The sequence below is a fragment of the Wyeomyia smithii genome, chromosome 1 (genome assembly GCF_029784165.1).
Source record: "Wyeomyia smithii strain HCP4-BCI-WySm-NY-G18 chromosome 1, ASM2978416v1, whole genome shotgun sequence".
In the NCBI taxonomy this organism is placed as follows: domain Eukaryota; kingdom Metazoa; phylum Arthropoda; class Insecta; order Diptera; family Culicidae; genus Wyeomyia; species Wyeomyia smithii.
Genome location: NC_073694.1, coordinates 149,878,995 through 149,903,996, shown reverse-complemented (window position 1 = coordinate 149,903,996; position 25,002 = coordinate 149,878,995). Strand labels below are relative to the sequence as shown.

At 37.9% G+C, this 25,002-nt stretch overlaps 2 long non-coding RNA genes across 2 annotated transcripts in view; one reads left to right on the top strand and one right to left on the bottom strand.

The window, feature by feature from the left end:
• LOC129719054 (uncharacterized) overlaps nucleotides 1–25,002 on the top strand; it is a 60,560-nt gene that overhangs the window by 2,266 nt on the left and 33,292 nt on the right. Inside the window, exon 2 of the long non-coding RNA XR_008727112.1 lies at nucleotides 15,793–16,124. This is a non-coding gene — a long non-coding RNA (uncharacterized LOC129719054). The remainder of the gene's footprint in view (nucleotides 1–15,792; nucleotides 16,125–25,002) is intronic.
• Nucleotides 18,574–22,203, bottom strand: LOC129719057 (uncharacterized). The gene is made up of 2 exons (XR_008727118.1): nucleotides 19,685–22,203; nucleotides 18,574–19,617 (listed from the first exon to the last, which is right to left on the bottom strand). It is a non-coding gene; the product is annotated as an uncharacterized LOC129719057 (long non-coding RNA).

Genomic DNA, 25,002 nt, shown 5'->3' with positions numbered 1-25,002 from the left:
TTGAATTACGTATAAGCAAAGTCATTCTGCAATTTCAACTACGCATAGTCCAAAATCTAGATTTTAGTTAACGCTAAGATAACAAGAAGTGATGTATTTTGGATATTTCTTTTAACACGGCAGGTTTTACAATAAATATTTGAAAACAAATGGACCGAATCTTATGGCATTATGGGAATAATCCGATAGATAGGAATGAAAATTTCATAATAACAAAATGTTATTATGGAACGGCATATGCAGAATAAATAATATTCTGACCAGCTGTTTAATCTTAAACAATACAATTTTTATTTCATCAGTAACCGTAATGCAACAGAGAGTACAAATAGCTCGGTCACTTGTATCAAATTCAGAATATTATGAATGTTTCGGCAGCGAACAAATTTCTGGATAAACATTTTATTTCTCATTCGATCGAAAGAGTGCTCCAGAAGACTGCAAACTGAAAAAATGATTTTTGAAAAATTCTTGTATAGTTAGCAATCTGTGGTGTATAAGCATTCTGTATAACCAGAGGAGTGTCTTTCGGCTTTGCAATCTTTAAAATGTAAAAAGAAAACGAATAAATAGAAGCATAGCATAAACAGCTGCACAACGTCCTAGTTGGTGCTAGCAACAATACTCTGTTCACGAGAACAAATTACCTTCGTTCCTGAGCAGTAACATGTAATTTGGGATCAAATTAAATGTTACTAAACAAAGGTCAGATGTCTCCAGAGAACTGTTACCGCCCTGGCCACGTCCTTGCAACTATTGGGGAACGGAATGAGAACCGCAGAGAACTCTACGTGCTCTCATAAATGTTACCTGAGATGGGAAATTTTAGTAGGAAAGGGAGACCCTGGGATACATCTGTTAGATGTTGCAGGTCGATAATTGATTATATTATAGGTATAAATTTTGAGAGCTAATAAGAGGTGAGGCTGTTGTGATTTACTGACTTTTTAGTTTAAATTGTATTTTATCAGTTGAATTTTTAGATTATTTATATAGAAATTTCACTATTTTATGTTTTGAGGTTAGGGATGAATGTATACATAGATAGTTTAGTTATACGCTTATTATCCGACGATTTGAGATAATTATCATTAGTAGCAAATAAATCTTTAGACAGCCAGTCTAAAGGGGTTTTACCACATCATATATTTCCATTACATCTAAACTGATATTTGAATATTGCCAAATAAGATCCACGCGAACAGAGTCCAATATTATCCGAAACATAAACCCGAACCTTTAAAAAATTTTGTTATGTGACACATTCGTATGAACAAGAAATCCTCTGTATATTTACGAAAGAAATCAGTCTATTTTCCCTTCACTCTAAACCGAAAATACATACAAAACAGATCTGTATGAATCTACCTCTACACGTCGATGATCAAAGCAAAAAAATGCAGCGCCGCCTACATGTCAAAAAACAATTGATTGAGTATATAGTATCTCAATACAAACAACTTAAAGAGAAAAAAAATCTAAAAAAACAATATCACTTATCTCGCACAAAATCCTCCAAAGACTGCATATTCCGATAGTTCTGTTGTTTGGAACACCAACACTAGTAATTTTAGTAGATTTCACTATCTATTTCCTCGCAAAACACACATTGAAAGATAAAATTACGTGGAGATAAAAGCGCGCACGAGCAATCGGCCTTGTTGCCACTTTCACTCAGGTTCTACAAACGAATAAATAGAAAGCGAAAAAGGTTACACAGATAATATTTTTCATATAACATGACTAAGAAGGACAGTTTTTTGCACCTTCGGTAGGGGCATCAATTGTCAATGCATTGATAACATCAATCTCACAAACAGCAAATTGGCAAGACAGATAAAAACAACAATTCAAAATTATTACAGTTTGATATTATAATGAGACGCTTTTGTCGTTGCGGAACTCGTCTTAGTAATACTTAACAACTTATTTTCTTTGGTAACCAAAAACTTGAATGCAAGCTCTATTGCATTCAAGTTATGTTGTGTGACAATCGGTGAAAGCTGTCAGCAGCCGGCGACGTTCACTGTTGTTTGTTTCTGTACTACGCTGTGTGCTTCCAAAACCCATTAACTAAGATATCTAACAAACAATCTATCAAACGGGGGTTTTATGTTTTTTATGTCTTTTTGACACAACCATTTCGGCTGCAAATGGCAAAAGCTGCTTGGACATTCTTTCCTTTTTTTTGTTTGTTTGTTACTTAAAATTGTTTCGGAACATCAAAGCAAAGCAAAGCCTTGGTGCTACAGTCCGTATCGGAACTCGACTTTCTGTTAATGATACACTGACTTCGCAGCCAACTGTGTACAAGGTTGTTTAGCTGTTTAAAGATTTCTGATTTTTATATATCAGTTGAATGAGTGTAATTTTCTGAGCAAAACGTGATTTTTAAAATTTTATATTATTGTCCTTTGATTTTTAAATGAAGAATAAAAATAGCTTTAAATCGCTCGATTGACAGTTGGTACATGGGCGAACTGCCATTGTAGCGAGTTCGAGCAGACACCAGCAGTCTCTACTGAGCCGGGTTCGAACATACAACGACTGGCTTGTTAGGCCAATATCGTACCTCGAAACCAGTTAGGAGATCACAAAACCGAAATTTGGGATAATTCGTCAGCTTAATCAAATCTTGAGCGTATTGTCTGCTCGCAGTAACCCTATCCGTAGCCATTTTGTTTTTGTCATATCTTTATAGACCTTTCGTCATTATTTTCTAGTTCCCCACTAAAACCTCCCTAAAACTATTGAGTTTGCCGGAGTTAATCACCCCGGAAACTGTTACAGTTACAACCACAGTTATTTACAAGCTATTTCACAGTGCAACGAAAAATTTACTTTTTCTCCTGCCTTGAGGGGCAACAATGGCGCCATTTTGAATTTTTGAGAAATCGGAAAAGTTCGATGCTTTTCAACGCCATTTTGTCTTAAGTCCAAATATCAAAATTCTGAGAGTTTGTCCACATATTAGCATCTTCTTACCGCTATGTAGACTCGATATCATTTTGTTTTGTGAAATATACTAGGACCATGCCAAAACCGTTTTCGTTGAATCACCGTTTTGAGCTCAGTTTTTGTCCGATTTAAGATCTGTTGTTTTTTCAAAAGCTGGGTAAAAAGATGCTAATATGAGGACAAACTCTTAGAATTTTGATATTAGGTCTTAAAACAAAAGGGCGTCGAAAAAACATGGAAAATTTCCTATTTCTCGAAAATTTAAAATGGCGCCATTGTTGCCCCTTGAGTTAAAATATGTTCAAACTCGGGGAAATTTATTTTTGCATCAAACTTCATCAAAAAATCATATATAGAAGCAAAGGCAAAAAAAATGTTGCACTGTGTTTTTAATCTTCATATACAAAATTCGTATCGTCGGCATAGATGAAAATTTTGATCTGGTTAAGTAAAATCGTTCGAATATAAAAATAAGTAGTAAAAGTCCTAAATGTGATCCTTGCGAAACTCCGGATGTTGTCTTCACTGGGTCAGAGAGATGACCTTTGAAACGAACAACTTGTGTTCTGTACAAAAGCTGCTGTTTAAAAGTTTAGCTCTAATACTATCGAATTGTTTCGTCTACCTTAATGATGTCTCTGTTACAGAATTCTGTGGATTGTTAAAAAATAGTAGTGATCGTATCATATCGAACTACACATTGATTATTGTATTCTTTAGAGTTGTATGCAAGCATTTGAAATCTGTTATCCTCTCAACGTAACGTTCATTTTCGTTCTCACAGAATATGCCCCAGTATAGTGAAGAATCTTTGCAAAATGAAAAAAAGAAGAAAACCTGACTCCCACTTGGATCGCGAAGAGCAAAATTGCATTCAAACTTATCAGCCCAAACATCGAGCGTCTCCACGGTATTTAATATAATGTTCGAATTCGCTACACCGTCTCGGACTACACTTTGGTGTAGTCCGAAAAGTGAAAAAACAGCTACAGGGCAAAAGTATCCTGGTGTTGCTACACCGCGAAAACGAATTCGACATAAAATGACAACCCACAGCACACAATCTTTGCGCGCAGAGCGCAGACTATCATATTCTGCAATACATTGCCCTCACTGTGGCACTAGGAAACAAATACATAGAAAGAGGTGCAAAATTTTCTCCATCTAAATTTGCCAAGAACTCTAAATAGATCCCACATCCGGCGTAAAGGTGTATTTACATTACATAATTCGAAGCCCAGCTTCGATCTCATTTTTTTGTTGTGATGCCAAGCAACGACATTTTCAGCAAACCGGTTTCTGACTCGAAACTAGAAACCCAGCGAGCAGCAATTATAAAAGGTCTCCTACATCATGCACGGAAATTACACACAACAATAAAAGTAACTTCTTCTGTATATACCTCTACGCACATATGTAGATATGTACCTTTGCTAACTCATCTTTGTTGATCGGGTGCGCTGTGAAGGCGAATCCCCTCGCAGTAGTGCAGTGGACCGAACAAAAAATCCACAATCGAGCAAAGCAAAATTCGCAAACTTGTTCTTGAACTTGAAACTGAAGTCAAACGAAAACCGGTTCGAGCTGCCTGCGATTTCCTCTCTCCTTACACCGTGCATACACTTACTTACTGCACCCGGTACCTCTCTGGTGGAGCAAGTTTCCTTACCGCAAGTATAACTTTTCATTGTGCTGAACTAGCCCCTGAACCACGTAAGAGTTTCCAAGGGCGACTTAATTCACTGAGGACTGAACACGCAGATGGTTTCCGAGCGGTGCAGGCAGAACTGGTGTACAGGGTAAATGGCAGAGGCTCGCGGTCAAACCTGCAACATACATACCAGCTTTAAGTCAGTAAGTTAGCAGTGAAGAAGAAAAAAAGTGAAGATCCAGGGAAAAGGAAAATCTAAGAAGAAATCAACACGGTCACGATGGTGAACGGTTGCATCAGGAGATGAAGGCAGGGAAAGCGATCGTTGTATAATAAATCAAGCTTCCCCTTTCACCAGTCCGCTCGCTCCATCAACGCGGTGGTTTGTGCGAAGCATCTGGTTCCTGGGTGGACGCGGATGGAAAGCCGCAGGCATCCAACCATTACGTAAGAGATTCGCATTCTCTTTCGGTTTCGCATTTCACGGTTTTCTTCTCCACTTACCCACTTTTATCGCTTGTTTCGCTTGATTCCCGAAGTCGCTTAGGTTTTGAATGCCAATCTTTTCACTCTCTTTTCTGTACCACGGCTGTACCTATTGCTTGGGATGACTCTGGCAGGGTTTTTGGGGCAGAAGCTAGGGAGCAAAAAACAAGTCAGGAGTGAAGAAGTTGCCGTGAGGAACCTAGTCCGGTTTTTTGCGCTCGAACTTGATCTGAATTAGCGAAGTTTAGATCGTTTTGTCGTCTTTTTTTTTTTTTGGTTTACTGATAGTTGGGCTATGACGATAAACCTTTTAGCTGGTGTGCAAAAAAAAAATTTTTTTGATAAAAAATTCGTAACCCAAAGTGCTGATCAAAGTTGGTTTTTAACCTAATCATCAAACTGAGGATCATGAATAGGATTTTACGCCTCAATTATTATGTAACTTACCATATTTTCAATTTCACATTTGGTCGGCGTGCGACCAGACCGAACCAAGCGCCATTTTTTTGAAAATTGAGTTTTTAACACTAGGGGATGTTAAAATTGATAATCTATCTTTCATGAAAAAACGAAATCATTTGAACAGTTTAAAATGGTATTATAACAAAGGTTCTCTGCAGCAGCTTGCAGGAAGCATATGCGGTGAGTAAACTTCGATCGCCGATTACTCGAAATAATGTTTTTGGCGCTTGGTTCGGTTTGGTCGCACGCCGACCATTTGATTAATAAACTCTGGGAGGCATGCAAAACACCTCCAAACAAAACTAGAAAGTTCGCAAGAAACTCTCTCAGATCGCTATAAAGAACACTGTTCAGCTCGAAACCAAAATCTAATAAACTCTGTAAAATGAAATTTTAGGAATATAGACGTAGAACTACGTTTTTCTTTAGCTTACCACTTACCACATACCCAAGCAGCAAAATTTGTTTCGATTATGAACTTTGTGCATCACAGCAACAAATTCTTATGCGAAATTAAGTTGCAGATACATCTCTGTTTTTTACACAATAACAAAAAAAGCGCAGGAGGTGGAGCCAATTGCAACATTTTCGTTGTTTCAACACAAGTTTCAAGAATGAAACAGCAATGTGTATGAACTAATGCATGGAATTTGATAGCAACATGGTAAATGCAGCATGGTAAAATTTCAGCTAAGAAGATGCATCGTAGCAGCAACTAGGGCGCAATAGAAACTTCATGGCGTTGTGATACGATTGTAAAATGGTAAATGATCAAAATGGAAAGAGATTGTCTGTATAGCGATTTATCTTTGATTATTTCCAGAAATTTGAGGATTCAACTCCAGTTATCAATTTCTATTCACTTTTCTCGTTTGTACTATTCACGTCATTTACTGTAGAAACACTTGCAAGTTCATGGCTCAGTTTTGAATATTGCTTCCGTTATCATGCTAATGGTCATTACCAGTTTTAATTTTGCTTCTTCAATTCATCAGTACCTCAGCGTGGTAATTGAAATTCAAAGCAATTTATCACATTTCGCTTTAGAAACCCACACTTTTTGGACGACTTCTAGTCCAAGTACCCAAACGTTACAACGCAGTAAATAACCTCATCTCAAAAACAAATATAAGGCGAACGATCGAGCAAAAGTTGCTGTTACATGGCTTCAGAACATGACAGCAACTTTTAGAAGTATTTTTGTGTGTTTGTTTTTTGTATCTCGCAAGCATCACGTTGGCAACCTATATGCTCCACCCACTAGATCTATTCAGTGAAGGTTAGGTTTTCAAATGCCGTTTACATGTTTCAACAACAAATCCAACCTCGCGAATTACGTTGTTGGTGTGAAGATTTTTGAAGCAGCGATGCAACTTTAGTTGTTGCTTGTTTCTTTACAATTTCATCGTAGTAACAAAAAATGTTTCTTAAAACCTCGGAATTTCATTAGTGCAACAAATAACCACAATTTATTTATTTGTTATGTTTCAATTGTTGCTTGGGTAGGGATGTAAATAGGAAAACTATCAACGAAAAGGGGACGAAAAATGTTCCTTTTTAAATGCATATAAATCGGATTGTTTTCAACCTGTTTGGACAGCACAAAGGCTGCATAACCGATTTTGAATAACAAACTGCCCTGTTAGAACGCATTCTCAAAGGCAGTTAGTTCGACTATGCAGAACTGATATGAAGTCGATTCTATCAATCAGCATGAACAGAATTTCGTCGTCTTTCAGCTACTCAGTTAAAACATGATGCAACACGCAACAGCGAACAAACGAAATCGCTTGATGTTACAAACCGCAACACGATACTGGTTAAAATTGTTGCGTGTGTGAGAGCACCATCAGTGTTTATTCGCTGGATACACAAATCAAATGCGAATTGTGGAATAATTCGTCTGAAGAACATTAGAGAATGGTAAAACTGAACAAAAAGGTGTGACCTATTTCGAAGCACTTTTCGGCTATAAAAGAGTGTTTCTGGTAAAACCAGCTACATTCATTAGTCGGAAGGTGAGCTAGCAAGACCGTCCACAACGTTGACAGCAGTAGCAGCAGATATCAGCACTCAGCAGTAACAGCGGATACCAGCGGGTTGCGTCTATGGCTGCCTTCAAATCAAACAATTCACTTGCCCTGTGGTTGGTCAACATGTCTCAAGAGCAGCACGGTTCTTCTCACTTCTCAGCGTGTCAGACTGCCGTTATTGCCCCACTACTGAGGCAGCATAAAGGTTGCCAGCAGCAAATCCAATTTTGAGCAGCAAAATGCCTTACTCAAGGCAAATCAACAAGTATTTGAAGGTTAATAATTTTTTGACAACTCAAGCGAGCCATCTGTGCTGAAAAAGGACACGCGAAATTTCATTTAAACCTTCCATTCCGATAAAGTGCATGCGAACTTACTTTACGTTTGACAGGTCTCCAATTGGTTCGATTTTAAGTGAAATTTAAACTTTTAGTTACTTGGGGTACCAGCGGCATCAGCCGTTTTGTAACTAGATGAACATTACCCATAAATTTTTTGTTTAGCAAAAAGCAAAAAAAAATAAAGTGGACTGACTGAAACTCTCGATCACGCAGTGATATTCTCTACATGTGAGGACAGTCTCTCTCTCAGTCCCTAACAAAACTCTCACAAGGTAGTGTGTGTAGTTGATCAAGATGTGTTGGGAACAGGGGAGTACGATATTCGGCTTCGGGAACGTAAACAAACGATTAAACTCCATGTCGGCAACATCGGAGATTGCGGGTTCGAGTCCTGTCTGGATGAGGTATGTTCTTTCGAAGGCCATGTCACATCTTCCGATTTCGTTCCTTTTTCGCGTTCTCGTAAAATCACATTCATTTTCAACTTTTGTAAAAGTAACTGTCTTATTGTCCAGTGGTTTGGATATCAATGACGAGATGTGTTCCAGACTGAATGTTTGAAGAAATTCTGGTTTCATTCCTTCGCAAACACCATACCGATGAAAGGTATGTGTTTTGGCCATATAAAGCATCATCATATTATGGCACAAAACACAAACGGTTTTCAACAACCATTTCACCCAATTTGTAATTAATAAACAAAGCGTCGTCTAATCGAAGATTTCTTTGGGATTTTGAGTTCCTTGGTGTACAAAAAAACTGTAGGGCAACGAACTGCAAACAGTCGATTGATAAAATCAAGAGATGCTTTCGAAAAGTCGAAAGACAGGCGTTGCAACGCCTTTGTTTCAAATGGTTATAATTTTTTTTCGTTAATAATGAATGTATCTTCATGAAAAATAAATCGATTTTCCTTTAAGCGGCGGAAAAAAATGCGAAAATTTATGGTGTTTTTTAAAATATCATTTGAACTTTTAGGCAATAATTTCAGCCTTTTCAATGTATTATTCATTTCCTTCCTTCATTTTTAGCATTGACATCCTCTAGACTTCGCCGAACATTAGAACACGCCTTCCGAACGTACGCACTATGTTAGATTTAAGGGTGTTCACACTAGGGTGAGATGTTTTGCAGGATCTTGCTTAAACTTTTTTTTTCTCTATGGACTTCCTCACTGCGACCAGAATCGTTGATCTATTGTAAGATATGCCCGAGTGTCTGCTATATCCCGCACTTCTATTATTAGCAAAACCGCAATTGAGAAGTGACATGCTTATTATTATTTTTTATCAGTGTTTGTGTGTAATGTGATTTTACCCTTCATTTTACTCGCTAATGCTGATATAGTGAAGATAATACAGCGTGGCAGGCTTCAGTGGGCTGGACATGTAATCAGGATGCCAGACGAAAGAGCCGCCAAACCTATCTTCAGCAGAGAACCAGGAACAGGCCGTCGACTTCGTGGTAGGCCTCGCACTCAGTGAATGTGCGCATCTGCTGGTATAAGAGGTGACTGGAGAACGGCTGCCGAAGATAGAAAACGCTGGACATCTTTAATTTGTTCGGCCCTAGACCGGTAACGGTACGTTGGCCAATAAAGTATATTTACACGCTTACTCTTCTACTATACCGAGCCTCGTTTCCCCTCCCAAATATCAGCAATGAGAATTCCCTGGAGGAGTTTCGTCGTGCATCCTTCTGGTCAGTTTTATTGATAAGCAGGACTTATTTTCGTTAAGAGGAGGTAACGAAAGGTATTGTAGATTTCAGCGTAAGGGAAGGGTAACTGGTGGGGAGTCTAAGAATTAACCCGTGCTTAAGTCCTTTTTGACATCGAATGGCCTGATTCTACTAAGATTCGAATACACGACCATCCGCTTGACAAAGCGGACTCTGTAACCTTGCGGCTACGCAGCTCCACACCAACATACTCCCAAATCGAAAAATCCAACGGGTTAAGGACCAGGCCACTAGGAGGCCACAGATCCTTTGGCCAAAACTTCAAATCTCCCATCAACTGTTGTATGGCATGGCGCTCCATCCTGTTGTAGCAAAACGTATTGATCCTTAGAGTAGTTGGCCTCCACCCAGGGAAGCACTCGGTGGTTCTTCAAAATACCGATATACAGTATTGATTTGAACACCAGTATTAGCAAAAACAGCCTGGCATTTTCTAATCGTTGAACGCCTCCAAGCCAAACATCATTACACCAGCCAGATGTTTGATTTGGACTTGAGCTTTACTTTCTCAGAAACATTCCCAATTTTTTTTTTGGTGAAATAAACCGGTCTGTGCGGCTGTTGGACACAGCATCGATGCTGAACAGTTTATCGTCGGAGAACAGGATTATCATTTTTTTCTTTTTCAGCAAAGGAAGAAATTTCTTCGAACAATCCACTCGTAGTTCTTTCATCGACTCCACAGTCAAGTGGCGTTTCACTCTAGCTCTGAAAGATGCCTGCATGTTTTGTTTGATGATTCTTCGCATGGATTTCTCAGAAATGTTGGCATCCTTGGCAAATTTTTCATAAAACATACCGGGCTGCAAACATTTTTTGCACGGACAGATTTGATCATTATTTGCGTACGTGTGAATCGAAGACGCCCACTTCCCGGTTGTAGAGACTTTTTGATACGATAAACTGTGGTCAAATGACATCCAAAGTCCCAGACAATCTCTTTCGGTGTCTTTTGAACAAACAGTGAACTCGTAATCACTTCTTTGGCGTACATTTTCCCTTTTTTGCAATAAACCGATTTCGATGTTCTGTTGCAGCACTTAAAATTAAATGTAAACAAATGCACTGTCATGAAGAAAACAAGTCATCAGATCCACAAACTAACCCAACACTAACGTTTAAACATTTTCGCTTTTTTTTCTGCCGCAAACTGTACAGAGCTAGGTAAACTCTTAATAGGTTGCTTTTCTTAACTGCTCGAATAATATATTATTTCTGCTCTGAAGTCAATAAATTTTTTTCACAAAATTATAAACCAAAAGAATCGTAACTGATTTGACCCTCCTATGCCCTTTTCCGTAAAAATGACTAATCAAATTGAGTTCATAAAACTCTACGCATACAATAAAGGACACAAGGCACAAATTAGAATTATGTTTTTCAATGCACTCTATGCAACTGAAACATACATTATTTTTGATTTTAAATTCTTACGAAATAACATGAAACGTTTGTCCCTTCCAGTCCCAGGATCTCTTTTACCTGATACGCTATTCTAAGAGATATTTATTTTACATTTTTTGGAAATAACTTGGTCTGTGTAGAAACTATTTTTTTGTATCTTCTACTAAGGCTGATACAAATTTCGAATTCTTTTTATGTCCAAGGTTATCAAAGTAGCAAAGGGGGTGGCAAAAAATAAATAACACCGAGACGAAAAAAAGAAATATCTTTGATCAAAGTTTGCGTGCGAGTTATGACGTTTGTAACTTGCACTCAAATAAATGTTGAAAAATTTACAGTTTTTTATTATTATTATTTATTTCGCTTGTCTTTTGACGACACTCTCGCTATCACTGGACTTGTTTGTTGCTAAATAAAGCATTAATGCTGTCGGAAAGCCAATGAAATGAACAAAACGGTTTGAGCTTTTTTTTTCTTCCCCTTCCAATATTCACGATTTTTGAAGGGGGGGGGGGTGTGACATAAAATGAAAATAAAATTTGTAACGGTCTAAGTTGTGTGTTTTGATGGTATACAAATGTATGCCGAAAAGTGCCTCAAGCAAAAGCTTTCGTGACAATATTATCTAAAACTTTACTGAATACACCCTTTCTCTTAAGTTAAATACTGAAAAGTTAGATTTTGCAGCGCCACTGACGACGGAGTTCCTAATTAAAACTTATTGTCATGCTTTGAGGCTTTTTATATACTGAATATCTTCTGAAGATGGTATGTCAGCAAAATCAGTATTTGGTGAGTAAATGAAAAAAATCCACGATTTCAAACTCCTATTTGGCAATAACTGGGTCTGTGTAGAAGCTATCTTTTTTGTTTCTTGTGCAAAGTAATATGTTTCGGTGATATACAAATATGTATAATTTTAAAATGTACAATAAAATCAGATTTCACAAATAATCTGAAATGAAACAGCATATCTTCAAAACAAGAGAAGTTAGAAGTGTCTTTGCCAAAGTATTTTGTGACAGCGTTATCTACAACTTTGCTGAAGACACCATTTCTTCAAAGTACAAGTCAGAAAAGTTAAACACCTTAAAAACCAAGATAAACAACCTTAAAATATTTGGAGCCCATCAGTAAACAGTTTGTATTGGCGAAAGTCGACGACTCATATTAAATATCCAGGAAGAAAAGGGATAGGGGGGTGTAAAATATGTAATCAGAAACTTGTTCACGTGTGAAGTTATGGTTTATAAATTGGTTGGTGCCCGAAAGAATTGCAGCAGCCGTGATCGTGGAATCGTCTCACAAACTAAGGGATATCTTTTTTTTTTTGTATGGACCCCACTGCGACCTGTAGTTTTTTGATCTATCATGGCATGTTTTTGCTGTTCGCAGTTTATTTTTTACCCTTTTGCAGTGTTACTTATTGAGTAGTAACTTGCTCCGTGTTATAGTGCTTTTTGCCTTCTTCCTAAGACTTAGTAACCTACTTCCTTTCTTATCGACCTAACCTAACCTCCCAAGCAGCAAAATTTGTTCCAATTATGAACTTTGTGCATCACAGCAACAAATTCTTATGCGAAATTAAGTTGCAGTTACATCTCAGTTTCTTATACAATGACAAAAAAGCGCAGGAGGTGGAGCCAATTGCAACATTTTCGTTGTTTCAACACAAGTTTCAAGAATGAAACAGCAATGTGTATGAACTAATGCATGGAATTTAATAACAACATGGTAAATGCTGCATGGTAAAATTTCAGCTACGAAGATGCATCGTAACAGCAACTAGGGCGCAATAGAAACTTCATGGCGTTGTGGTGAGATTGTAAAATGGCAAATGATCAGAATGGAAAGAGATTGTCTGTATAGCAATTTATTTTTGATTATTTCCATAAATTTGAGGATTTAACTCCAGTTATCAATTTCTATTCACTTTTCTCGTTTGTACTATTTACGTCATTTGCTGTAGAAACACTTGCAAGTTCATGGCTCAGTTTTAAATATTGCTTCCCTTATCATGCTAATGGTCATTACCAGTTTTAATTTTGCTTCTTCAATTCATCAGTACCTCAGCGTGATAATGAAATTCAAAGCAATTTATCACATTTCGTTTGAGAGACCCACACTTTTTGGATGACTTCTAGTCCAAGTACCCAAAAGTTACAACGCAGTAAATAACCTCATCTCAAAAACAAATATAAGGCGAACGATCGAGCAAAAGTTGCTGTTACATGGCTTCAGAACATGACAGCAACTTTAAGAAGTATTTTTGTGTGTTTGTTTTCTGTATCTCGCAAGCATCACGTTAGCAACCTATTTGCTCCACCCACTAGATCTTTTCAGTGAAGGTTAGGTTTTCAAATGCCGTTTACACGTTTCAACAACAAATCCAACCTCGCGAATTACGTTGTTGGGATGAAGATTTTTGAAGCAGCGATGCAACTTTAGTTGTTGCTTGTTTCTTTACAATTTCATCGTAGTAACAAAAAATGTTTTTAAAACCTCGGAATTTCATTAGTGCAACGAATGATCACAATTTATTTTTTTATTATGTTTCAATTGTTGCTTGGGCTAATAACGTGTAACGTACTATAGTCTATGATATTATCGAAGCTTTAGAGCAGTTGTTATTAAATCTGGAGGGAATGTTTGTGTGGAAAGCTTGGTTCTACTGAGATTCGAACCTATCACTTGTCAAAGCGGACTCTGTAACCTTGTGGCTACGAAGCTCTACAAGGAATATCTTTCACAAAGTTTCGTTAAATTTTAAGTAATGACAACAGAGTAAACGTACTCAAATTTTGACAGATGGACATGTTACGAGTACGTCCTCTTTTAAGGAAGCAGAGTGGTATGGTACTCAGTTTGAAGTTAAATTATGTCAGCGTGTAGATTCTTTCTACTATCACAATGAAATACTTCACTTTCTATGCAATTTCATGCAATGTTCATTCTCCAATGCTTCGTGCTTTTATTATCCGTAAAAAAGTCAAATCATCCTTCAGTCGCAGTGACAACATATTCGTTTGATTTTCACCGTTCCAAGTTTTCTGAAAAGTTATTACTCTGTTTTTCGTTGTGAAAACTGTGATTTCGTAAATGCGGTTTATGTACAATACAGTTGCATTACGCTACTGGTGATGGGTGGGAAAAATACTCCCTCGAAACAAATTGGCTCTGGAAAATCCTCTCTTGGATCAGTTCTAACGATTCATTTTGATAACGCTTGCTGTTTGAAAATTCTATTGCATTATTGTAAACGATGCGCGTAAATGTTTCCATCGGAGTACGATAGCTCATTATAAGGATTAAAATCTCTTGTATTTGAAAGGGGTTTGTACTCAGACCGTACAAGAAAACGATGCTTTTCATAGTTTTTGAGTGCGTGACATGCTACCAGGATTCCGGGTAATAATCCCAGGAAGAATTTCGTATCAGAAGCGTAGGTGGAGTAAAATTTCAATCCACTTTAGGCACGAACTTTTAATAAAGTATGGAGAGGTATGAAACTTGCCTAGCATACTAAAGCCTTTTGCATACGCTTTTAAATTATTCAACGATGGTAACTATTGGTTACATATAAGATCATAAACGTTGATTAAAAGTTACAAGTTTTCTAGCCTATCCCTTGCGATAGCACGAGATGAAGTCAAGATTGAATGTAACGCACCGCTCTCCACATCTGCTAGCACGAGCATGTGATTCCCGTACTAAAGTGCATTATATAAATAACAATGTCATATTACCGGACTACGTTCGCTTCTGAGACTGTAATCCAATAAACCTCACCGCAATATAAGCATTGATGGAAAATTACACAATCCTCTTTACACACAATCATCACCCGCTTGCAAACTCGAGTACTAAATAGCCTATCTGAATGTGTAACCAGCAGATGTTAGGCGAAATCTGTAACGCCAAACACAGAGCTCGTTTTGAACAAAATGACAACAGTCGCAATGACTAACTGTACTTACTTACTTACTTACTCACACACAAACACAATTCTGTACTCATACAGACGGCTTGTCCTTGATAATTTGCGAAAAAAATGAACACAAAACCTACTGAAATAATCTTCCAAATAACGCGGTACCTCACATAGGTATATGTATAGTAATAATGTGTTCAAGACAGGAGTGAAGCAGAAATTAAAATAGTTTTATTCTATACCTTAAGTTATCAAGATTCTAGAATGGTGTGGGTAGCTGTGGAGACAATGTACCATGAGTTCCATCCTTAGTGTTACAACTAATCATCAGCGTCTGTAACAGCATCACCATCATCAGGTGTGGTGTGCCTGAAATTTTATTTTTGTGCTTCCCAGTACACTAAAAGCTCGTAAAACCTGGATGAAGGGGAACAACACAAGGGTTGGATACCAAACACACATACATGGGCATCGCTTGTTCGATTTGTGTGTTGTGTCGACTCGGTTCCTCCTCTTCTGGAACGTTTTAGCCCGATGACGAGTCAGATCGAACCCGTTCTGCTGCTGTGTTTTGCTCGACCAAATTGCAGTAGTAGCTCACCACACAGCAACGGCTGCGACGAGTTCCCGCAGGAAGACAGTTCAGTCCCTGAGTAGTGCTATCGTTAGTTGGTTGTGGGTTATATAAGCGCTTCGGAAACATTTTTCTGCGATTCAGTCAGTTGCTCTGGTATGCCCATAAAAATCCTAATTTTAACGATTCTATTTTCTTTGTTACACTTTCAGGGTGAAAACAATATATACAAGTCAGCTGGAGCGGATTTCGCAATCACCACTCGAAGCTGAGAGCTCGCTTTTGATGGAGGAGGAACGAGAGACGTCATAGCTGTCAGCGGCGCGTTGGCTATAACGCTGCTCTACGGAATACCTTGAACTTCTCGAAATATAGGCGAAAATTTGTTCGCGCAAATTCGCATACAGGCGAACGCTAGCGGCAGCGCACATATGGGGCACGTATATATAGATAGCAAAATATTTATTTCGAACTTGAACTTGAACGCTGCCAACTGCGGATACCGCTGCTACTAACACTACTGTCACCACCACCATGACGTGAGGTAAGTGGAATCAATAATAATGATTGTCGCTGCATTCGCCATTGTGAGAGCATATTTGCCTGATGAGTGAGTGAGTGACCGCTCATATGTACGCGAGTTAGCTAAGCGCATGACCGAAGGCAGAGGTATAGAGACTGCACACTACAGAGACGACAAGCTGTTAACCTTTGCTGTACAAACCAAGATAACAAATGGAAGTGTTTACGATGTTTTAGGTCGACACCAATGAAATTTAAAAATTGTGTCGTCTCTATGGTTTACAGACCCTGTATAAGGAAGCTGTTATCTTGTCAGTTGATTTCAATTCCAAACGGAAATGAAAGTCAGTTTTTGATTTATCCTCTTCTTGTACCTTTGGCTCAAACTTTATCAAAGTTTATCCATCTACCTGTATCAAAGCATAAATGGTTGCAAAAAAACTGCTAAAGTGTTCTTTTATTAATAAATAAAAGTGTTCATTTTCCTTATTTCAGCTGACTTTCGTTACTGACAGGCGACTACATAACGATTTTTGATATGATTAACATATTTCGAATAGTATTTTACAAGTTCCAAGTATTAAAGTTCATAACACGCTTGACTAACAAAAAATAATTATATAATTCGAATTTTAGTCTTCATTCTGGAAACTTTTTAAACCTGATCTCAGCCACTAATTAGCAGCCACTAATTAGCAGCCACTAATTCCAACCACGCGTCTCCGCCACCCTTTCAGTTCTTAGCTGTCGAACAGCAAAAACAGCAACTCCGTGCCAAGTGGTACGATTGTCACGTGCCTCAGTTCGTTCTCGAAACGTGACTAAGTCACGAAGCCACCCGTGTCCACACTACCTCCACCAGCTGTTCTTGTTTTCCGGCCCTCGCTGCCAACAAACACTTCGACTTAGTGCCTGCCTACTTAGAAAACGTGGTGTAAAACAAAACAAGCAAAACAAACCGAACAGCTCTTCTCTCTGCCTTCTCTGCAGTAACCATTGCGTTGAGTGAATGAGTGAATGAGCGCGAGCGGTACCTTCTCGTGAGTAACCATCGACTTGGAATTCGAATACCTTTCGCCGGTTTGTATCTTGGCTAACCGACTTATAGAACAGTTTTACACATCAAGCATATCTCAGTAGTAGATTTTCGGCTACCGGGATACACCCTGTGCTCGCTTTGTATTCGCTATTAGTGAACACAGCTGGTGGTATCTCAGTGGCCTTAATCCGATCGCAACCGCAGGTGCACTAGAAAATAGAGCAAAAGAAAGCTTTTCAGTAGTCGGAAAACCAACCGCCCGGCTGCAGCTGCCAGTTACACCAAAGCTTTTCTTTCCCTCAGTAACTGGTCGATTTCACAGGCCGTTTTTCTGCTAGTAAGTCACAAAGTACCTCGCGTCCACTTCCCGTTTTTCACGAAATTCGCTTTTCTTGAAGTCGGTACGCTCGTGCATGGAAACAGGCAATCAATACTGCGCTTTAGTGTGGTAAAATGTGCAATTTTTCTGCATTCTAGCGTCGGCGTCTAGCGCTGTTTGACACTGTATTTTATTTAACGTCAGGTCCTATTGCGACTTGATAATAAGGCGGCATATTCTCCTTGACAGTGGGATCGGTGCCAAAAACAAAAACTATTAGGATTGACGTTTGCATCCTCGGAGCGTAGAAATGGACTACTAATTAAATAGACCAAGTTGAATAATAAACAAACAATTGACCAAGCAATTAGGTTATTTGATTCTGCAGTAACCTAGCGAACATTAATTCAAAACATTGCGTTCATACAATATAGTCGGCGTTAGACATCTAAACAAAAATTGAAACGGTCTCCACAGTATATCCGGGACCAAAAGTTACGAATTATTAGAAAGCGCTAATTATTAACAATTACTAGAGAGCCTAAGGGTTATAATTTGTCCGAATTTTCGTCATTCTGATAATATTTTTCTAAGAAATTTGCGAAAAGTTTGAGAATTCCTTCTCCGATTTTCTTTTTAAACTACTGAGAACATCTCACAAAAAATTCATGCTTTTATTTTTTATCTTTGTTTTGGTTCCGTTTCGACGTGAAATCGAACATTCGAGATTCCTTTCCTTTCGAGCTTCGCACCTGACAAAGGACGGGAATCTGCATTTTAAATTCCTACCATTTTTTATGTTGCTTCTTTGAAGACCTATTTAATCCATTGCAAATAGCTGCACACTGCTGGTTTTTGTCTCGTAACCAAATAAATAGTTCGCTTAGAAAATAAACTCAGAATTCCCTAACATGTTTCGCTACCCAGTCTTCGACCATGTACTACTTGATCATTTCTTACTTCTCGATTATTGTCCTGTGAAAAAGCTGGCAAAGTACACTTTCATTCTCTTTTTATCATCTAAAGGGTTCATTTCGAACTAGACTCAATGTGCAAACAAATAAGTTCTTCTGAAGAGCTAACTATTTGGGATTAAATAATTCGTCACAACTATTATTCTGAAAACTTGAAGATTTTTTTTATTTAATAAAAACAACTACATCAATCCAGCGAGCGTTCAGCAATAAAAAGCAACACTGACCATTTGGTTTTTCAAATATTGCCTGATGCGGTGCAGTTTCCGGCCAAAGTGTTTGCGGATTTTATCGGCTGCTGACCGCAAAACTTTAGATCCCATCCCAAGCAACTTCGAGCCAGCTTTCGAACGAGTTCCAATCTAAATGACCATTTGAATCGGGGTGCAACTAACAGTGCACCCGGCCATGCATAACGCTGCTGTTTCGTTACCACGACAGACAACGAAGACCAAGAAATAATTGTCGATATGCAGTCACAAGACACCTCTATTTATGTATTCCGCGCAGCCTCTTTCCTTCTCCCAGGGGAAAAAAACCTCACCACCATCGTTGCAGCATCGACCGAAGAGAAGCGCAAAAACCCTAATTTCAAGTTGCATATCCTAGTTTTGCAATGTTGATGTAATTTTATTTTTATAACACCTTCGTCGGTCCGTCTTTTCGCCTGCGCATTCGTTTTCTAGTTTTATTTTCAGTCGCGCGTGTTCTCTCTCTCCCGTCACTTTTGGCAGCATCCAAGTGAGCCGAATTCCAACCCAAAAACACCTTAACCTCTTTGACTTGCCTTTCGCGTGGAAGTGGAACCGCGCACTCCCTTTTAGGACAGCTAATTAAAGCAGCAATATCATCCTTAAAAGATATCAAACATCTCATTAGTAAAAGTATCTTTTACAGCAAAAAAACTTCGTGTTAATCAGCTTAGGAAAAGTTTTTTGCCAGTTGCTTAGCCAAACAGTATAACCAAATCCGCAGCCTGTGTTATAACATTGACGACGGTGGCAGTACACGATTCAAGGGCAACCTTTTTCGATAAACCGCGGCACAGGCGGGGCTGAGTCCGAGGTTGGCAAAATATCATTTCAGCGCAAATTCGTCATTCTCGTGCCAATGCACCTCTTCCTCCGTCACAAAACCAGCTGCTCTCTCCTTGTTGTTTGCATTCTCCTCACTTGCTCGACGACTGCGCAAAAATAAATCGAAACTTACATAAAACAAACTGCACTTGCCAAGTTTTCCACTGCACTTACATCCCTCGCTTTCGGTGCCGCTTCCCGGTTCGAGCCCGTCTTCTGTGCTTTCCCTACTGCGATGCATTTTGTGTGTGTCGGAAAACATAGCACTTCCAATCGATGAGTTTCCCGGAAATCGAACCGGTTGTATAACCTGTAAGTGCCATAACTCGTGCTGTTGCAAATCTGGAAAGAATTTGTTTGTCTTAATTGGCCTTTCTTGACCAAGCGGGTAAATCGAATATCGGATTCAGTTTAAAGTTTCTTTTATTTCCGATTTTTTCAAGAGTTTGTTTTTTTTTTTTTGCGGGAGAATTTTTTTCTCAAACAAGCTTCAATATATATTGTGAGTCAAACTAATTTTTATAATGAAGATTTCCCCCCTGACCAGTAGTTGGTGGCAACGCTTTAGTTTGATTTGATTGTTTAATAACTTCAACTTTCTCGAAGATGCGATGATTTTGTCTCATAACTTGAGCGAAGCTTTTATGTTTTGACTCGTCCTGGCCAAAAATTTCCTTTTAGATATCTTAAAAACTACAGGCCATACCCATCCTTATTTCTACGGAAAAACTCATAGTTGAAAAGATTTATAATAACAAACTCATAAAGTTTGTTAGTACAGTTTGAAAAAAAAAATAAAAATCCAAAAAAATTAATATTTCATACACTGTGGCTTCTTGAATAGTTTCGACTTCGCAGAAGTTTCATATTATTGGCTAAAAAACAACATTGAAAAAAAAACATCCATCTCAACTGGACAAAATGAAGAAAAAAAATTTAGTACTAGTTTATTACACGTTTAGTTCAAATATTTTCATACAAAAATATTCCTTGATTATTCTCATGAACGTTGCCAGAAACACTATCTCAAAAAACCAACACGATCCGGAGTTATCAATTTCGTTCCGCTAGATTGCATTTCTGTACTACTGTGCATTGTTGCCCCTCAAGCTGAAATGTGTCCAAACTCGAGAAAATTTGTTTTTGCATCAAACTACATCTAAAAATCAAACATAGAAGCCAAGGCAAAAGAAACTTTCGTTTTGAAATTTTCAATTAAACAACAGTCATCGCGCAATGCCATGCAATCGCATACATGTTTTGTGGTTACCAATTCGGAATGATGTTTTTAGTGAAAACTTGTTCGAAATTTTATGTCTGTTTGTATGCGTTAATATCATTTCCTAAATCTGACAAAGTCTGATATTTCAGACTATCGCAAAAGTGTTATAATATCGTACTTTTGAAGCTTCAATCGTAAATAGAATAATTTTCAGTCGTATAAAACATAGAATCATAAATTTAATACCGAAGCAAGCTTTTCTTGCGTTTGGCATGGATCCTCATAGAGAACTCGGTGACGAAATCGTGAGCGAAATTATTTCCACAACGCAGACAGAATCCAAATGTAAGAATTTTTGAGCTATATTCTGAATAACTAACACACAGAGAATCCTAAATTTAAATTCTCAGATAACACAGTGCAACAAAAAATTTAAATAAATTCCCCGATTTGAGACCTATTTCACCTTATGAGACAGCAAAGGCCCCACTTGGAACTTTTGTTTTAAAGCCAAATATCAAAATCATAAGAGTTTGTCCACGTAATAGCATTTTCGTACCCATCTTTGAAAAAAAAACATGCCTTAAATCGGACAAAATTGACCTCAAAACGGTGATTCCACGACACCAGTTTTGGCATGGATAGTTCAGTGATGGAATTTTGATAGCAATCGTTTCCGCGCTACAGATATAATCTGTGGGAATCGCATATGGAAAACCTACTCATTCATTTCTCAAGAATCCAAAGTGCAGGAATGTTAAAGTTATGAGAAAATTCTTTCAGATTGGGGTGCGTGCGTTGGGGGAGTTTATGTCCCTGGGTAAGAAAGTGACCCCATTGACTTGCTGCCACTCCTGGACATAATTTGAATAATGGCGTAAACCTAGATTCAGCCAGAAGATCGTAGGTCCTTCGTGTTGTTTCAACAGAGGAAGTAACTGCTTCTGTAGACACTCATTGAGGTAGATCTTTTCGGTTACAGTCCCGGTAGTCACAAGCGGTGCATTCCTTTTTCCACATAAGCAGACCGCTTGCCAAATCAGGTATTTCTTGGCAAACTTTGAAAATATCTGCTTCTTTACTTCCTCAGGAACATAAAACTTGTACTGGGCAGTGATGAACAGTAGCCCCGGAAGCTGCCAGAGGTGCGCATTAACGTTAGTCTCATCATTCATCTGGGTGTACAGTTTCCGGGCTCGTGACTTTCCCACCGTATTTTACCATTCGCTACGATTTGGAGGCTTCTGCGCTTTGCACATATGCAGTTCTTCCCGGTCCTTGGCTCTGTACAAAAGACTTAGAAAGATTTGGGAATCCGCGTAAACGCTTTCACAACAGGCTTGTGATCCTGATGCCCAGTGTTTCTAAGTAACGTTTAATCTTAGGACTCACCGTTGACTGTAAGATTCCTTTGAAATCTCCTCGAAACAGCTAATGCGAATCTAATCGTTTACTATTTCTGCGAATCCTTTAAGGGGTTGTAAACCGTTTTGCCCGGGAAAAAAGAGAAAATTTTGCAATGATTTAAAAATCGTGTAGCACATTTTTTATTGCATAAAAGTAGTAATTTTCTGAAAGTTCTGTTAATTAACAACAACAAAAAACACATTTTTTTCATACAAAATACCAATAATTTGTGGAGTAATGACCTTTTCCCCGAAAAACTTTTTTTTGCAGAGCTTGCGGTGCAGCAGATCAACTGATCAATTTTTTCTTTAATTTAGAAGTGTGCCGGGTATCTGCATGATCAATTTCATAAGTATTTTGTTTTCAGTGCAAACGGGATTGTTTTTCTCAAAAAATACATGTTTTGAGTTCTGACAATTGCATTAAACAAATTTCCGGCAAAGTTGAACTTCGTTCATCAAAAAACGATCGTTCAACGACCGGGAAATTTTATAACAAACATTCAAAAACAGAGATGAAGAAAATCGGTTCAGTAGTTTTACCGCAATCGTAAACACGGCAAATTCATTTTTTTTTTTTTTTGAAAAACACCATTCCGAGATAAACGCGTATAAAGTTTCAAGTTTAGCTTATGACGAGCCGCGCTTCTGATCGTTCTAACTTTCTTCCTGTTGCTCAGATCTTTATGAAAATTTGAGAAAATGTTGTACTGGAAGATAATTCGATTTTTCGAAAACTTAAAAGGTAAAGGGTACCGGATCTCAGAGTCTTGAAACGGACAGGTTCTCATTAATGACTCCTAGTTCCATAGACAGGTCAGTCTTGAGAATTTATTTTTCTGGATACCTTATCGAGGACTCAGTATATTCGGAGGTTTTTGGCCCTTCCTCCACGAGATTAGTTGTGACAATGAAATTACCGTGACGGAACCATTCACAGCCTGTTTTTTTGTACTCTGAGTGCACTTTAGCTGCCGGTTTCTTTTATTGAAAAAATAAATTTGAAACTTCCGCAACTGACGCTTATTTGGCACAAAATAGGACTTTTTCACACAACTAAAAGTATATGACGCCATAATAAAATCAAAAATATATCAGATTGTTTTGTTTACCATAAGTCTCAGCTTAGTTCATCAAGTTTTAGATATGTCAAAATCGACCAGCACATGATACTGGTGCCATCTGTTGACAAAAAGCAAGAGCTTAGTCGCGCATCTAATATTTGCTGCTGATAGTATCAGCTTCAGGGTTTGTTTTAAACTTTTTCTGGTAAACTCAATTCTGATTTTTTTTTTCTAAGCATAACTTGAAAGCATATACAACAATATCGCACGCTAGCCGGGGGGCTAATGCGGTCTCGATCAACTAGATTAGTTGAGAGAATTCGTTATCGATATTGTTTTCGGCACATTTTGCATGTTGTAGAATAAGTACAACGATACACCGTGCTCCAGGGCTGACTCGTGTGGGAAGAGCTAGCCGACCGACATCGCTAACCACAGAACCACGGGGACAACTTGAAAACATGAGCATGAAATTTTTACAACTCAATTATCTCAGTAGTATCTCAATTCATTCTCCATACGATTGGGTCATTACCCTAACGCAAACATCAAAATGATTTCAAACATTTAATCATTAGTTAGAAATACCAGCCGGATGGCATTGCATTCGAGCAAAAGTTTTCTTTGAATATTTATTATTATTTTTTTTCCGAAAGTAATCTAGCGAAAAGTGAAACTAATATGCCTTTTTCCCTAACGCTTGATGTCTGCGAGAGACGAAACGATTTCAAGTATTAAGTCAGTGGCAAGTGATGTTGGTTATCCCTGTCTGAGTAAAATTAGTGCATTACGCAAGGTACCTTTTTAATAGAAAACGAAAGGTTAAATACCTTTTTGTTTTAAAAATCGAAAAAAAATATTGCTCAATCTCAAAGTACAACTTCTTGAGAATATTTTTCCATTTTATTTTTATAAACATTGCAAAACAGAGAAAAACTTAGAAGGATTTGAAGCGCGACTCGTTACAACTGCATTAGTTAAACTTGAAACTTTATACGTAATTGTTCCGAAAAAATATAGAAAAGCAACTTTTTCATGTTCACAATTACCGAAAACCCGATTTTCTTCGTCGGTCGTTGAATGACCATTTTTTGATACACATTGTTCCAAACATTATCTTAAGTACCTTAAAATTGAATTTTATTCAAAAAAAACGTTTCCGTTTGCAAAAAAAATAAATTACATAGGAAAATGATCGATCAGTATAACTCTACTAACTAATAATATGGGTTCCTGAAAAATTGTTTAGCTTGTCGTAAATGGCACTTCACTATCATGCCCCTGACACATCAACATTGAGTGGTTGTAAAGAAATGCCATTCGACTTCTATAATAATAGCGCGTAGAGCAATTTATTTTCACACTAAACAATAAACAAATTAAATTGTTTTGACTTTAACTTTGCTTGAAACAATTGAAATAGTTATATAAGTAATATAAATAGTTCACGACTTAAGCAGGTATTACACGAAGCAAATATTTGCTATTTTTGGTACGGATTTTATTTTGTGCAAATAAAATTCGTACCAAAAATAGCAAATATTCGCTTCGTCCAATACCTGCTTTAGAATATCAGTTTTCCGTTCCCCGGTATAAGTTATCTCAGTCCACCCTATGGTCCAGAAACGGTACAAGACCCATCTATCAAACCTACACAAAACTGCATCGGCTCGGCTAGGGGCTAGGCTTGGAGTGCATCAAAGCGCGCACTAAATTTTTCTGCACTAAATATAATGCACACGAATTTAGACGCGAAATGAATGTGCGATGCGCGGCTGCCGTAACACACAGTTAGTACAA